Genomic DNA, 18,348 nt, shown 5'->3' on the forward strand with positions numbered 1-18,348 from the left:
GAGTAAGCCATGCAACTAACGACAATAGAAAACACAAATTCTCTTATAGTAAGCCACAGAGTTTTTAAAATTGAAGTTTGGTTTGGGCAGTTTCAGGTGTTACTGAAAGTCAAATTTATTTTTCAGGCACTACATCTACCCATCAGAAGTTTCCAGTTCACTAACTTTCAAAATGGGAAGAGAATGCAAACATGTGAAAAGGCTTAGATTCGAACTTGAGTTGTGGTACTAGAAAGATAATATAAAAACATATGGATAAATATACACTACTGTCAGTTGCTTTAAAAATAACAGTGAATATATCAACAAAGTAACTATAATTTCCTTTTCCAAAAAAACTGATAACTAAATTAATGGTGCAACTTATAATTTATGATGCCTTAAAAATATGACAGACCTGACACTGTTTTCTTCTTAACACAAAGCTGATAATAGCTCACCTTTTTTTTTTTTTTAAAGTAGTTTGGGAGAAAGAAACAAGTAGAGGGGTGACAAGAGGCAACAGGAATAGCATCAGGATCTAAGAAATAATAGGATGCAAAGAAAAATCAAATTTTGCCTATGGCCACATATGTAGGTAGGCAGGTACCTTAGCACTTAACAAGTTAGAAGAAAAAACTGATATAACTCCTACATCTTATTGGGTTTCTCACTCTTCCCAAGGGTTGAATATTTGATTCAAGACACCAAGAATTTGAACAGCTAATTAGGACAACACGAAAATCATTCTGCTGAACAATACATTCCCAGCAGAAATGAAACAGTTCTGCCAGTGATGCTGGATCTTTGATTAAGTGTCCTACGGAAACACCTTGCAGATTCTAACCTAATTGTGACACAGTAGGTCCCTCACCCAGATTTAATTGGTCTAGAGTAGCATCTGCACATCAGTTGCAATGAAAAGCTCCCCCAGGTGATTCTAGTGGGGGTTAAAAACCACTGGACTTCGTGGCACGAAAGGGCAGAATGGGGAGTTTCACGAGTCAGATTCCAATAAATAATCTATGGGCAGGGCTGGGGGGTGGGGAAGCATGGAGGGATCAATTCTTTCAAATATTAGCATTGCAAAGTGACTAGTTCTCAAAATTAGGGTGGGAATCGTACTGTATCAAGTACATTAAAAGTTTTATTAATTTGATTTTAAGGCTAACAATAAGGAACAAAAGATAAATTCAACCTCTGTCCCCAGAAAAAGACTACAGAACAGAGAAGTTATCATTTAAAAACCACAAAAGGAGCAGCGCTGATACCTACATTTAGACAGTCTCCCGAGTGAGACTCTGCTACATGTGACAAAATTGTAAGTAGTAGGTAGAAATTATAGAAAGGTATTTTTTTTTCTGCTCAATATGATGGAAAACTGTCACACAAATCAATTGAAATGTTCAAACAAAACCTGGATCTATCACTCAGCACGACAACAGTGGCACACGATAAGGGGTCGTACATGTGCCCTCTCCAATTCCTTCCAACTCAGCATTCACGTGTACTATCAGGCCCACCAGTAGCTTCTGTGGCACCTCTGTGCAAATTAGACTCCAGGAGGACAAATGAGGAGGGGGAAAAAAAGGCTGTACCACAGTACAGGGGGTACAAGAGCCCGTCCTTTGGAGCCACACAGACTGGACTTGACTCCCAGGCTTGGAAACTGCATGCTAGCCCATCCAAGACAAGCTAAACTCCTGGTGCCTCAGTTTTCACATATGGAAAATAAACTGTTATAAGAGTTGAATAACTTAATATTTGTAAAGTGCTAAACAGTGCCTGGTGTAAGATTCATACAATCATTTTTAAATAATAACTATAAGTAAAAGGAGCCCTTCCCTCTGAAATGACGAAGTGCCATACCAGAGAAATGGCGTGGCTGACAGCGGTAGCCCAGATGTCAGCACCCACTCGTTCCCTTGGCCGCGCACTCCTACCCAGGGCACTAACTGCCCGTTCATATTCTACTGGGCCATGTGCCACTATGACTGCAGACTACCGTTACATTCCGTCTTTTGTGAGTTCCTTTAATTGCATTACTCCTCAAAACAATCGATCACTGATAAAACTTTTAAGTTAGAACAGATCTGGAGTGTGCCCAAACATGGCGGTAGTCCTGTGCAACCACACAGTGACAATGAACACACCTTACTAGTGTGATAACACCAGGTGACAAAAGGAACACACCTGACCCTCTCAGTGAAGCAGACAGCCTCTCAATCACACCTGAAAACGAAATCTTCAACTTTCACTTTGTAATAGAAAAGGATAAGCTTCTTAACTTTTTTTAAAAAATTAAGAACATGAAAATTGTCATTCTGAGACACCTGGGTGGTTCAGTTGGTTAAACGTCTGACTCTAGACTTTGGCTCAGGGCATGATCTCAGGGCCGTGGAATTGAGCCCTGCATCAGCTCCTGCGGCTGGGAGCCTGCTGGAGATACTCTCTGCCCCTCCATCTGCCCCTTCCCCCTTCTCCCTCTCCAAAAATAAAATAAAATAAAATTCTGAAATCTTTTGAGCACAGAGAAAAAAAAAATGTATGTACATTAAATTAAATTAGATATTAGCTTGAGAATTTTAAAATGATGTATTTCTATCTACTGCTGAAGGATGTAAAAGTCACTCTTATGTGTCTCTACTCAGTATTTCTTTACAGATTTTCACATGAAAAAACTCAGAAACTGGTTGCTTTGAGTTCGTATTTTTAAGATTGTTATAATCTACACAGTACCAATAAAGGCTCTGCCTTCAGTAAATCAAAACAAGCTCATTTAACTACCATGTTTCTATCAAAAAAAACTGTCAGAAATACTGTCCTTCAAGAAATCACGGCTATCCTGTCTCTTAATATAATTCATTCTAAACTTATATGATAAATGACATTTATAAGTCTAAAAAATGTCAATTCTCATCTGATGTTGGTTTGCCAAATTGGTTTCCATTTAACTTTTTCACCAAATTTAAAATGAAACATTTAAACAAGCAGATATAAGCTGTGCTGTCTTCCTGATCCACTCAGGACACACAAATACAGGGGCAGGGAAACAGACAGATACACTCACACACAGCCTCTCTTTCTCTCTCTCTAGGGGTCATGAAAAGAAAGAAGACCACCTCTCTTAAGTAATTTCAATTTACTTATTTCAATACAGAACACCACTCTCCTCTCCCTGCCTACCACTCAAGTTATAATAAAGTACAGACTGCAACTATATGAATACTGCAACTGCTTCGTCTGTTTAGCCACTCCTCAGCAATGGTCTACAGGCTGGCAAACTATGGCCAGAAAGTTAAGTATTTTTGGTTTTGCAAGACACATGGTCTCTGTCACAACTACTCAACTCTACTGTTATAATGCAAAAGCAGTCACAGACAATACATGAGGAATGAGTATTACTTTTTCCAATGAAACTATTCATACACACACACACACACACACACACACACACAAAAGGGCAACAAGCAATATTCTATGTTGGCTACTGAAATACCCAAAACCACCCAAAATTCTACCGATCCAGGATGAAGCATAAATCTATTAGGTTAAATGAGCTAAAATATATTTTTTAAAAAAATCAAACTAACTGATGAAGTAAAAGACAAATTATTCAAGGATCCTCCACTAAAACTATGTAGCCACTCTATGGGAAAGAAATTTTCTAAGGCGTTCAAATATCATCTTATGTGACATTATACAGAACAATGAAGTTCAGTTAAAAAAATAAGTATTAAAACTTGAGTAGTTCTCTGTGATCTTCGGACACTTAAAAGATAGTGGAAGTAGAATGGAAAGAATAGCTACTCTTTCTGTTTAAACGTTCAGTTCTTTCACATCAAATTCATATAACCATAAGCATGTCCTCATCTGTAAACTGAGGCTATTATATAATACAATACTCTACAGAGACTGTGTATTCGATTGCCTGACAAATATGGACACAGAGTTCGGTTTACTGTAAAACAACAATAGCTATGATTTTAAAAACAAGAGAGTACCAATCCTATTAAGTCCCTAAAGATGTTTTCACACATACTACTAATAAATAGCAGCCAATTATAAATGCTTAGTTTAAAAGGACACAAAAGGGTTAAGAATACCATAGTATTAAAAGATAAAAAAAATTCAGGGTCTGAGCAAATAATAATAAAACTGTTTATGACTTACCAAGAGATTACAAAAATAGCAATGGGAAGTATTAAAAAAAACAAACAACAAAGAAAGAGAACAATGAAAGCACAGAGTACCAGACTAGTCCTGGAAATGAACCCTCTTCACCAGAGCAAATGGAAACAGGAAAACATGTTGGCCATGAGCTTTGCCAAAACTAGCTGATGTTCATCAAGTAGTGGGCGAGAAGAAATGAGAATTGTTATGCATATTTTAAATTAAGAGCAAAGGAGCTTGTATTTTAGCTTTCTGACATAGTTTAATGACAACTGGACACCAAAAATCACTTCTATAATGTAAACTAAAATGTTGTAGCAAAAGATATTTTTTACATTTTTAAACAACCATAAGTCATAATATAATTAACAAATACAGAAAAGAAACAAACTGTGTATTTGTAATTATTTTTTAAATCAACTTCATAAATCTATAGACAGAATTGCATTTAAAACAAAATATCAATTTTCTTATCTTTTCCCAATTCTCTAATATCGAAGCAACTAAAGATTCCATCAACAACAAAGGACCTACATACTAGAAATGAACTCCCTCCATTAGTGATGCTTTAGTTACTCAAGAAAACAGAAACCAAAAAGCCAGATTCTTCGTCAGGAAATTAGGAAGCAACGTAATTTAAAGCCTATGTCTTTGTTTTTTGTTTTTTTTTTTTTAAATATTTTATTTATTTATTCGACAGAGATAGAGACAGCCAGCGAGAGAGGGAACACAAGCAGGGGGAGTGGGAGAGGAAGAAGCAGGCTCATAGCGGAAGAGCCTGATGTGGGGCTCGATCCCATAACGCTGGGATCACGCCCTGAGCCGAAGGCAGACGCTTAACCGCTATGCCACCCAGGCGCCCCTTAAAGCCTATGTTTTATCTCTCAGCCAAGTTCGATGGCAGAACCGTCATTGCTGCTGTTGCTTTTACTGACTGTAAGAGTTGTCCCACCATAGACAAGAGAACTGTGGGGAGAAAGGAGGAAAAGAGAGGGGAAGAAAAGTTTTACTAACCTTTCTACTAGAATGTTAATTTTTAAAGTTAGTCCTTTACTAACAGTGGAACAAAACTTACTGAAATACATTAATAAATAATGATCTTTGCCCTGGCAGAATTTGAATTCCAGCATAATTTAGAATTAAGTGTTATGTACAAGGTGACAAGCTATGAAAAAGGAAAAGGTCCAAGGAGGGTGAGGGGTTCCGGAGTTTTCTGTGAGGAGGGGGTGGTGCCCCCAGGTTGCAGCAGTAAGTAGGATGCTCAGAACAAGTTTGTGTATCAAGCGAGAGCAACACGATACTCAAGAAGCTACTGTATGTTCTATGTTCTGTATGCAGGCAGTCACGCATGAAGATGTGCCTTACCTTCATGCTGTCACCTTAATGTCATTTTCATGTTTGTTGGAAGCCATACCTGGAACATCCATATTTACCAAATAGGGCATTTATGTTTCAATTACTCTAATGTTTTCTCTAACTATCCGTTCTTGCCTATAGCTCCTGTACATCATAAAGCTGTAATTCTAAGATAAATATTAGGCATTACAGATGACAGATTTATCTAAATACTTAGCATTATAGGGGCACCTGGCTGGCGCAGTCAGACCATGAGACTCTTGACCTTGGGGTCGTGGGTCTGAGCCCCATGTTGGGCATAGAGATCACTTGAAAAAAAATTTTTTAAATAAAATTTAAAAATTTAAAAATAATAAATATTTAGTACTATAATATTACGGAGGTCATCATAAATGTTATCAAATGAGAAAGAAGATATGCTAAATTAAAAAACTTTTGTAGGGATGCTTAGGTGGTTCAGTTGGTTAAGTGTCTACCTTTGGGATCCCTCCTACATTGTTGGTGGGAATGCAAGTTGGTACAGCCACTCTGGAAAACAGTGTGGAGGTCCCTTAAAAAGTTAAAAATTGAGCTACCCTATGATCCAGCCATTGCACTACTGGGTGTTTACCCCAAAGATACAGACGTAGTGAAGAGAAGGGCCATATGCACCCCAATGTTCATAGCAGCAATGTCCACAATAGCTAAATCGTGGAAGGAGCCGAGATGCCCCTCAACAGATGACTGGATTAAGAAGTTGTGGTCCATATATACAATGGAATATTACTCAGCTATCAGAAAGAACGAGTTCTCAACATTTGCTACAACATGGACGGCACTGGAGGAGATAATGCTAAGTGAAATAAGTCAAGCAGAGAAAGACAACTATCATATGATTTCTCTCATCTATGGAACATAAGAACTAGGAAGATCGGTTGGGGAAGAAAGGGATAAAGAAAGGGGGGTAATCAGAAGGGGGAATGAAACATGAGAGACTATGGACTATGAGAAACAAACTGAGGGCTTCAGAGGGGAGGGGGTGAGGGAATGGGATAGACCGGTGATGGGTAGTAAGGAGGGCACGTATTGCATGGTGCACTGTGTGTTATACACAACTAATGAATCATCGAGCCTTACATCGGAAACCGGGGATGTACTGTATGGTGACTAACATAATAAAAAATCATTAAAAAAAATAAATTAAAAAATTAAAAAAAGAGTGTCTACCTTTGGCTCAGGTCATGATCCCAAGGTCCTGGGATCGAGTTCCGCAGGGAGCCTGTTTCTCCCCCTCCTTGTGCACACTTGCTCTGACAAATAAATAAAATCTTAAAAAAACAAAAAACACAAAAAACATTTGTAACTGTCACCCAGAGTCTGTTTAGTCAAATTATTTTTTAAAGAAGCATTCTTTCACAGTTAACATCAAAAAGCTTTGAACTTTTTCAAGACACAGGATACAAAAACAAAAATAACAGAAAAAAATGCCACTGCAATGGAAAGTCTACTTAAGTCCTATTGCAGTTTAGACATAGTCTCAATTTTTAAATATCCAGCAAATGCTTACATTGTGCCTGGTACTGTATGTATTTACCTGCCATCGTAGGCTACCTTAAAATACTGAACTAGGAAAAAACAAAAAAACACAAATGTGGATACAGACCAAGGCTTCCTCAAATGCTTAAGAACTGCTGGTCTTCCCCCCTACACTGTGTTTAATATTCTTGAGTAGAACTAAAATAAAGAGACAGTGAGACCAGTTTATGAAAATGCACAAAACTAGAGCTATAAAGATTAGCTGAATTTGTTTCAATATTTTCCATTGTAAATTCCTGGAAAAATATTAAGTTAACTCTATAACTGTGCCTATTATCATATGTAAGACATAATTCTGGATTCCAATGAGTATTAAATGAGGAGTAGGTGGTGACAATCTGTGGTGATAGGGAAAGGGCAACAAAATCTTAAGCTCTTCTTCTTAAGTATGTAAGCCAGAAATTGTTTCAAGAATACTATGAGGAGGGCACCTGGGGGGCTCAGTGGGTTGAGTGACTGCCTTCAGCTCAGGTCATGATCTCAGGGTCCTGGGATCAAGCCCCACATCAGGCTCTCCACTCAGGCAGGAGTCTACTTCTCCCTCTCCTTCTGCTCTTCCTCCTCCCTCGCACCCCCCACTAAGTGTTCTCTCTCTATAATAAATAAATAAAATCTTAAAAAAAAAAAAAAAGAATACTATGAGGAAAAGATCTTTCCCACAAAGAGGATGAAAATCTGTTGTGTGTGACTCTTCACTGGCCTCTTGATCTCCAGTCAGGGTTAATCAGACTGGATTAGACGAACTCACAAAACCTAAGAAGGCCACTGAGTTTACTCAGAAATGCAAGGATATAGAACAGGAAAGGACTATCCGGTAGCATGAGGCCAGACGTGTCAGCAGAATGTGCAGTCCAGGAGCTACTGTCTCTGCTCCTCTTCCTCCTACCAAGACCACTTCACTGCTCAAGTAGGAAGGGGCAAGAATTCACAAAAGCACGTGGAAGCTACCTCAGCTTAAAAACTCCAAGCTCCACAGAGGAACCAGTATCATTTTGAGTTTCACGGGCATAACTTCTCAGGAACCCAACCCGTCAAAGGACATGGTTCATTGTAAGAATGTACCACATCTTCCCTCCACATAGGTACTCTCAGTCCAGATCCGTTCACCAGTCAGGGGCCAGGCTGCCACACTCTCGTGCTGGCTGGTAATACTGCTGGACATGCTGCCTTTATCTGGTAAGTGAACACCGTTATTTATCCAAAGAAGGAGAAAAGGTCTGGTGAGTCCTTTCCTCACAACACACCTGGGGCCTCATTCCTACTCTGCCTCTAAGGCTGTCAGTGTTCTTGGGCCTATAGCTTAAAGCTTCTATGAGACTGATTCCCTCCTATAAGCAATGACTGGGTTTGACTGAACTGAACTGAGAAATACGGCAACACAGACATAAAACCAAACTAACAAGCTACAAAAAACCTTACAAATAGCACAGAAAATCTCTTTTGATGATATGAAGGCTAAATGAAGCTAAAGAAAAGCAGTCGAGTTCAAAAGGAAATTGAGGCCCGGAGGTTAAATATCATTACCAGAAATAACAAAATATGAAACTCTGCACTGCTTGCACACTTACTATCATTTAAATCTTATAACAAGCCATATAGTATTGTGTCTGTTTCAAAAACTAGTTAACTAATGCTCAAAGCAGTTCCTAGACCAAGATCGACAATTAATAAGGGGTCAAGTAAGTGGACACCAGATGCCAGGTTAAATTCTTAACCACTCTCCTAAGTCCCCTGAGTCTCTTTTCAAAGAGACTTTTGTTTCCCAAAAGTTTCCTTTATTCCAACGTGATAAAGATTTTTTCATGAAAGTTATCACTTAGGAGAAAGAGATCTAGATCCATATTCTCTGACTGCCACAGGTAGGAGAGAATCAGTACAGCAAGGATCACAGGTACCCACCAGAAGACAGCTTGAGTCCACCAACCAATAAACACTACTTTTTGTCACCCATCCCCCACCCAGTTTCCATATACTTTGGACTTAGAATATTTCATACAACTAACTAGTTCTTGAAATATCATGTGGATTTAATTGTTTAAAAACAGATACAGAATTCAGTAACTTCATCTGATAAGAGTTTGGTTAAATTTATTTAAATTACGTATCAGTACTCATAAGAAAGCATGAAATTTTAAAATGCATAACCCTCCTACTTTGGAAGTTTATCAAAACGTCTTAGAAGGCATAAAAGCACCACAGCCATTTCTGCAGCGAATACTGTGTTGCTTTTGGCTTCATCTTCATTACCTGAATCAAAAGCCTAAAAATCATCCTTTATTCTTCCCTCTGCCTCCTACGTCAGCCATGTCAAACATTAAATTTGGTCAATTCTGTTTCCTAAATATTTCTACAATGCCTGCTGGTTCCTTGAATCCCACCACCCACACCCCTCAATCTCCTTCCCCTACAACTTTGATGAAATCTAAAATCCAAATTATTTTTAACAGGCATGCATCCCAAAATTTATAATGGAAGCGCACTTGATTATCTGAAAATTCAGTTATTTTTTAAATTTTGAAGTGAAAGAGACAATAGTGGGTCTCTTTGTTGGGTCACTGCTTAATTAGGTATTTATTTACATAACAACTATTGAGTCACTTTCAGCCTCCCTGCTAACATAATGGCAATTTTTGTTCAAAGCAGCAACATGTCCACATCAACACTTTATCGGCCTTTCTTGTGGCTAGAGGTAGCCGTGTGAAACAGTCTAGCTAGTAAAATCTAAACAGAAACAGGAGTGGGGATAGGGGCTCCCAGCCATCCCAGCATGGGAGGCAGCTAGGGAAGCTTTTGTTTTCCTGTAAACAGGTAACAGATGCAGCACTTCTTCCCATTTAAACCTGATGCCTCCTGAAGCAGTAGCCATTTTTCAACCAAGGCAACAGCAACCAAGGCTTGATTGAATTCCTCACGTAAGAACAAGGGAATAAAATAATTGCAACTTCCTGCCTCTGGATTTTTAAACTAGTATTTTCAGTTGCATGAACCCAACTGGACATCACTCTCCCAAGAGAGGTCTCCAAAGCATTTCAAACTTACTATGTATACACTTAATTCATCTCCCATCCCAAACTTGTTCCTCTTCCTATATTCTCTACATCTGGGTATGGCTCCATCCTCCCAACCACCCAAACTAAAAATCTGGCTCTTTCTCCTCCCTTATATCCTACAGTTATAGCTAATCAATCATCAAACACCATTACTTTCTTTCTCTAGGGTGTTACTTTACAAGTACGTTTTAGTTCCCGGTGCCTTCATGACTTTGGAGATGCTACATCATCTGGCTAAATTTTAGATCACCTACATCCCACCTAAGCTCTATCACCACTGCAGATACTCATTTTGTATGTCCATCCCCCTTCACTAGAAGGTACAGATCTCGAAAGATGCCTTCTTCAGCTTTACAACTCTAGATGCCTAGAACAAAGCATGCATATGTGGTACAAATGTACCCCTCTCACAAAAGGGCTAGTGGTTAAAACAAAGACCTTATCTACACAGTACAATAGAAATCAGTAACAATAACATTGCTGGATTGTTTTTCACTCCCTCACAAAATAATTTCAGGAACAACGAAGGTAAATGTTAGTCTGATACACACCATATCTGAAATTCAGAATACCGGAAGAATAATTTTTGTTCCAGAACTATGGCCAAATATTTAGCAAGCACTTAGCTCTGAAATATTTTATAACCTAAACACATTATCGTTAACAATCACATCTTGGTGAAACATTTTAATGCTGCACTACTGTTTAAAATGTACACTCAAATTTGAAAACATAACAGTTACTCTTAAAAGCCATAAGTTTTGCTTTTTTAGGGTACACAGTTTGATTTTGATCCCACAGTTTGATTACTTTAGGCCACAGCAGAAAAACTGGGAAGGCTGAGAAAGGCTAAAGGTTTGCTATTTCTCCTTCATTGTTCTACAAAGACTGGACAGACTACTTCAAGAAATCAGACAGAAATCAGACAGCTTACAGTAGGCAGGGGGGATGCTTTCATTATCAGTTTCTGACCCTAAGGTCCCAGGAAGAAAGACAAGAAAGACAGACAAATTTGTCCTACTGGCATTTTAACATTGGGGGAAATAACATCTGAAAGAATATAGATGTATGTCCCTTACAAGTTTACTATAATGAAGTTCTTCTGCATTTTCAGATCTTCTAGATTTATTGGTGGCTACTATGAAATTACATCCCTCTCTCATACCTCCTATTACTTTTACTTTTTGCTTCCCCCCTCTCTAACAACCTGAATATTTCATATCCTTGCTCTCCTCTAACCATACCAAATCTTCTACTCTTTCCCACATGCATTTAATAATCTTAGGCCAGGACATTCATTTGCAAACTTCACAAAATACAACAGTCACACACAAACCTCTAGCTCTTTACAATTACTCAATTACATTAGCGCATTCACTTATTCAGTAAATATTTACACTGCTTTCCACTCTACAGCTTAATTCACTATCTACCAAATTAAGAATTAAGGTGGAAGAAACTACACAGAGAACTACAACAGAACCAACTGCAAGAATACTGTGACTTCACCACTTACTGAGCACCAGACATGAGGCTGCTTATTTAATCTCTCTTAACCGTTTCCTCATGTGTAAAACGAGGATTTTAACACTATCTACTCAGAAGGATACTGTTATGAGAACTAAAGAAGATAATGCGTATCAAGCATGTAATCATACCTGAAAATATAAAAAGCACTTAATTAAGGGTAGTCATTATTTTACCAGATTTTGAGTATGATGGGACACACAGAGCTGTCCTTTAATAGAACCACAACTTAATTAAATAAACTATCAATCAGTACACTCAATCTAAATGTCTAGAATGTTTTACTTTGTTTCCATGAATGTTAATGAAGTTTATTTCATAAAATAGAAATATGACTTTGTTTTTAAACGGACTGCTACTACAGTATGACACATCCTGTCTAGATTAAATACTGGATATAAAATAGGAAAAAAAGAGAATTAATGGACACAAAAGCAGGAGTGGGTCAAGATTTTGGCCTCTAAAAAATAATACTCATTTTTTAATTAACACCATAACCAATCATCTATAATGGGTACCAGATAATCAAATGTCCATGTTTTAAAAGAAATATCAGTTTAATATTATTATTCCTGTACCCTGGCTTCCAAGTAGTTGCTAAGAATCCATAAAACTATTGCCTAACAGCAACATTGAATTCCTGGGAAGGATACTTTCAGTGATAGCAAATAATGGGTAAATTTAATAAGGCTTTCATTAAGCCTTCTCTCTAATTACACTGTATTTAAAAATAGTACCTTTATTTTGGTTTTGAATGTCATATAAATTACTGAATATCTGTGTAGCCTGAAATTATTTTCCTTCTAGATAGAATATCAAAAAAAAATTTTTTTAAGGTTAATAGGAAATAACTTGCAGTTTCCCATTCTAGGAAATTCCTTATAGGCAATGTAAGCTCTCAGTTCTCCCTAATGTTTGCTACCTTGGACAATTTAACATGTTCTATAAATTCTATTAATATGCATCTTCCTTAGTGTAGTAATAAAGATGTTAACAATTTGAATCAGTCTAACTTCAAATTCCACTAGCACAGTGACTAATTTTCTAATTTGAAAGAAGTCAGCAAGTCCCACTTGGAGCTTTAATAAATTCCACTTTATTTCCATGTTATTGATTGGGAGAAATACAGAGTAAAACTAGCTATTTCATTCAAAGGGCAGAAAACCGGTACTGAAGAGCAGAATGGGTTCAGCATAAGGTGAATTATCAACCAAGACCACTGAACATTCTGACCCCATCAATTTGCTATTTTTCATGCTGTGCTAAGTACTAAGCAGTCAGAAACTAGAAGGCTAGGGCCAATGGCCTTTTATACTTTTCTTACTATATAGTATATAAATTTTTAGATTTTGTCCCCCCTCACTTATTTTATCCATGTTCTCAGGCAGAAATTCAGGACATAATTGTAGAATGTTCAAGTAAGGACTACTGTTTAAACCACATTCTAAGAAACTGGTTCCATTCCAGGCCAATAGAGATGGCCTGTTCATTCAAAACCATTCAATCTTTTCACTCTCAAGTGTTCTTGAACATTCACTCATTCAAAGCCTATTTATGGACCAAAGAATTTACACCGTAAAGGAGAAAAGAACAGTGTAGTTATAACCATACTATACATGTAAAAATAAACTTCTAGAATTGCTTCAAATTCCAAGTCCCCAAAGAATTCTCTGAACTGAGAATGACTTGGCAGAGGCTAAATCTCCTTGAAGTCCAACTCTAGTCAGAGATGTATTCCTAGACTGAGGATAAGTCTACAAGGAGGACACAGAGAAATACTAGACTTTTGGCAAAGAGATCCTAAAGCTTATAATTTCCTAATAAGAGCACTAAGGATATCTTTGGTTCTAATATTTGGTCTTTGACCCTGGTTTCTGATACAGCACTCCTAAATGCCTTGGAATTTGCTGCATGTTAAGAGTGCCTTTTGTTATAAAGATGCAACTCTTGGTGGGATCCTGGATAACTTCAGGATGAGGGTTGATCACCAAAAAGACCAAGCCACGATTTAAAGCTCAGGAACTGTCAGCCCGCCCACCATCCTTCAGGAAGGGGAGGACTGGTGCCTGAGTTCATGACTGATCACGCCCTATATGTTGAATTCTCCATAAAACTCTCAAAAGTATGGCATTCAGAGAGCTTCCAGATTGCTGAACACATAGAGATCCTGTGAGGGTAGAACTGGCAGCTAGAGCATGGGACCACTGCGCCTCTTCCCCCGTACCCTGCCCCATGCATTTCTTCCACCTGAATGTTTATTCATTTATCATACCATTTTATTATGAACCGATAAATATAAGGGGTTCCCTGAGTTCTCAAAAATTATCAAACCCAAGAGGGGTCATGGGAACTTCAACTCATAGCCAGTCACTCAAAAGCAACAACCTGGGACTTGAGACTTCCTTAGTGTAGTAATAAAGATGTTAACAATTTGAATCAGTCTAACTTCAAATTGAACTTGAACTTCAAATTGAACTCTCCTCATCTGAAGGAGAGTTCCATGGGACCGAGCCCTTACCCTGTGGGATCGGAAGCTAACTCTATGCAGACAATATCAGAACTGAGTTGAGTTATAGGACACCCAGCTGGTACTGTGGAGAACTGATCGTTGGGAAAATTATTACCACCCACGTGGTGATCAGAAGTATCAGAAGTATTGTGTGTGTGAGTAAAGGAAAACACAGGAATGTTTTTCCTGACAGTTCCCAATATTTCTCCTGCCCAATAATCCTCTTATTGCATTCTCATGTTTTACACCAATCTACATAATTTTCTCTCCCCAGGCATTATTTAAAGAACACATATTTCACTCAAACATTATCAAGGACACTTCATCTTAAAAGTTGAAGGAAAATAATAAATTGTGCCTAAAGCTAATAGATGAAGAAAGACATGTTAAACAAACATATAATGATAACCACCAAAAGCAGCAAACACAGCTATCTTAAACACTGTTGTCTCCTGAGAGTAGGACTAGGCAAGAAGCCCCATTTTTTTTCTAAAATTTTATTATATGCGTTCATTACTTCTGTGGTATTAAAAAAAACGTATTGAAATTTCTGATTTTCTAGGTCACCCAGGGACAGGAAATAAACTTCCTTTATGCAGATAACAAATTTTGCCTTTTGCACACCCCCATGACTGGCTGTATCTTAGTAAAATTAATATAACTTTTAGGTAGAAATTCTTTAAGTATGGGATTTTACCAAATAAGATTTAAATTTTGAATAATCATTAGTATAAAATAAATTTTAAAATTGCTGCTTTATTCTTTTTTTTTTTTATTTAAGATTTTATTTATTTATTTGAGAGAGCAAGCACAAGAGGGAGAGGGGCAAAGGGAGAAGTAGGCTCCCCGCTGAGCAAGGAGCCCCACACAGGACTCAATCCAGGACCCTGAGATAATGATCTGAGCCAAAGGCAGACGCTTAACTGACTGAGCCACCCAGGTGTCCCTGGCTTTATTCTGTTAAAGGATGTTAAGTGTCTTTTCCAATTAAGGCTAAAAATGTGGCCATGGTATTGTCATCCAAAGGCATGACTAAGAATCCTAGACAAAATTAAAATGTAGCTTGTCATACTCACCCTTCCACGGAATGAAACAAAACCCATAAACAAAAGAAGGAGAAAAGGTGTAAGAATAAAAACTTTAGAAAAACTTTAAAGGACTTCATTTGTAAATTCTCTTAATAGGCTTACTTTCATGTTACGCTTTGAAATACGATTATCTCTTCATTCAATTTGATTACTATCTACTGAGTGCCTACCATATGCCAGGTTCCCATTTCAGATGCTAAGGACAGAACAGTAAGGAAACTCCTTGAAGTTGATCATATAGTGGGGGAGGACAGATAAACAAAATGAGCATGTTGTAATAAATAGGAACTGTCTTATCTCAATTTCTTAACTTTTATAAAACCAAGAAATACTTATGTTTACCACTAAAAACAGGATTTACTGAAAGCATGAGCTCAGAAAGACCTGGACTGCCAGGTTTTGAAAAAAACAAAAAAACCACAAAACAATAGCAGTTCTATGAGTCAAGAATATAACCACTCTACCCAATTAAGTTTGTTCCCAGAACCTGTTTCAAATATGGTCCCATCCCGCTTATTTCTCCACAGAATAGCTGGATTCATATATAATTAGGACTTCCACAGATTTTATTAATACATCGGTAAAGATACGGATCATTGCCAGAAGAAAGGTTATTAATCCTGAGACAGACGTACAGAGAACAGTTATTCATATACTCTCTTTTTTGACTGCCACATGAGAGGACTGTTGAAATTTACTCTGAACAGACAATGGTCATTTACCACATGGTGAAACACAGCTAGCCTAGATTCTGGTCCAGGCAGCACTGGCTACCAATTTTGCAAACTGTTTTATTTACACTTCAACTTTCTTCCAAAGTCAACTGCTATACTTGAGTGACTGGGTCTGCAGAAGCTCCAGAATCAACCGACATGCAGAAACATCCCAAAGACTCTTCAGCCTATACACCCAATAACTGGCCTATGGTTCATCCTCACTCATTTACTTCGAGGTCATTGCATTGCTGTATTGTAGCTGCCCTTTCTTTCCACTAAGTTTTGGTATTTCTTACGTTAAATTTCCGGGAGAAGAGAGTTTGAGGTATCTTCCTCTCCAACAGAAAGCCCTTAGGCTCCCTGTGGAAACTAAGCAAAAACCACACCACCCCAAAAAAAATTTTGGACCAAGTGAATGTAGTTATATTCCAATATGCATCTCGCCAACATTTAAATAACTAAGAGGGTCATTTTTCTACTCCAACTGTAAATGCCACACATAATTATAAAGAGCTCAGAACTGATAACCTTAATTTCTCGTTACTCTCCAACATGCACCACTCCTTAACCTCTGATACAATAGGTTTATTTCCAATAGTGCTCTCTTTAATTTAGCATGCTTTTCTAATGATACTCCCTTTTCCTTCTCCTATCAAGAGCCTACCCACTTTAAAAGACCCATCTCAACTCCTTCCTGCTTAAAGCCTTCCCTTACTGCTCCAACCTATCAGTGATGTCTCTCCTCTCTGAAAATCACTGGTAATATGCCAAACACAGTCCAGACGGATGAAACAATGTAGCCCATGTCATACAACTAGCCAATGGCAAAGGCTGGACTATAATACAGACCTTCAAACTCAAAGTCCAAAATTTTTGTTTTTACCAATCTCCTCACTCTAACATTATTTCCTACACTAATAATCTGACCTTATCCCCTCTCACACTCCAGAACTTCCAATGGATTCTTCACACCTACATGGTTTATCCAAAGTCAACCCATCCTTCAAATCACAGGTAAAATGCAATCTTCTCCACTCAAAGTTTTTTCGACAGTTCTAACTCAGACTAATTCTCCTCTTTTCCAAATTTACTATATTTCACTAAATAACACATTGCGTAGCATCCTTTCACTTTGCATATATTATCTCATTTACTTTCCCAAACTTGCAATCAGACATACTTTACAAATGACTCTAAGACGTTAAGTAATTTGCTCACCTTTATACAATTACTCACAATACAGCTAAGATTTAAAACTATGTCACCACCTTCAAAGTCCATGCTCGTTAAATATAGCATACTGTAATTCTTTTTTTTTTAAATACACAATGGAAACTATGTGGAGATAATGGACAAGCAATTATTTTCCCATAACTATAATTCAGGCCTCACTCTTGATACTTGGCCCAGAATTATTTCAATTCTAACGTATAGCTTTTTCTTGTTATGTGACTCCATACTTTTCATTCCTTTAAAACCACAGTTAACATAATCTTTTTTTTTTAAAGACTTTATTTATTTATTTGACAGAGAGAGAGAGACAGCCAGTGAGAGAGGGAACACAAGCAGAGGGAGTGGGAGAGGAAGAAGCAGGCTCCCAGCAGAGGAGCCTGATGTGGGGCTTGATCCCAGAACCCTGAGCCGAAGGCAGACGCTTAACAACTAAGCCACCCAGGCGCCCCCACAGTTAACATAACCTGACTCTGTTCTGAGGAAACAAACTCAAACTGAAGAACATTCTTTAAAACGGTCAACGTATAAGTAATAAAACACAAAGAAAGGCTAAGGAACTATGTCAAATTAAAGATTATTCAGTGCGTGATCTTGGCTTGGATCCTGGATTAGGGCAAAACAACTATTAACAAGATCAATAGGACAACTGGCAAAATCTGAATATGGAATATATTAAATAATAAGTTGTATCAATACTGTATCAGTGTTAAATTAAATGTCCCCTGAATCTGACCACAGCAGTTATGTAAGAGGATATCCTTGTTCTTAAGAGACACACACAAATATTTACAGGTAAATAATCATAATGTGTACAACTTATTCTTAAATGGCTCAACTAAAATAATTATGAGATAAAAATAATGACAAGAGATGATTAACAATATAAAGCAAATGTGCAAAAACTATCTATGTGAAAGATATGTGAGAGAGTTCATATTTACAGGAAAGCCGAAAAAATATATTGTTGAGAGGAATGGGTAGGCATATAGATTAGGGACTGGCAAACATTTTCTGTAAAGGGCCAAGGAGTAAATATTTTAGGCTTTGGGGGTCATACAGTCTCTGTTTCATCTACTCAATGCTGCCACTGGAGCACAAAGACTGTCTACAAACAGTAATTTAATGAATGGGCTTGGTATGCT

The 18,348-nt window shown here is 37.6% G+C and overlaps 1 protein-coding gene across 7 annotated transcripts in view; it reads right to left on the reverse strand.

Moving 5' to 3' along the window:
* The window catches only part of TBL1XR1 (TBL1X/Y related 1), a 171,030-nt gene that overhangs the window by 89,833 nt on the left and 62,849 nt on the right, over nucleotides 1–18,348 (reverse strand). Inside the window, exon 1 of one of the 7 annotated variants that reach the window (XM_026498414.4) lies at nucleotides 6,715–6,815. The exons of the other annotated variants lie outside the window; for them this stretch is intronic. The gene's annotated coding sequence lies outside the window, so the exon portion shown is untranslated. Of the gene's footprint in view, nucleotides 1–6,714; nucleotides 6,816–18,348 lie in introns of those variants that run through there. 7 annotated transcript variants of the gene reach the window in all.

Source organism: Ursus arctos, unplaced genomic scaffold (genome assembly GCF_023065955.2).
Source record: "Ursus arctos isolate Adak ecotype North America unplaced genomic scaffold, UrsArc2.0 scaffold_4, whole genome shotgun sequence".
Classification (NCBI taxonomy): domain Eukaryota; kingdom Metazoa; phylum Chordata; class Mammalia; order Carnivora; family Ursidae; genus Ursus; species Ursus arctos.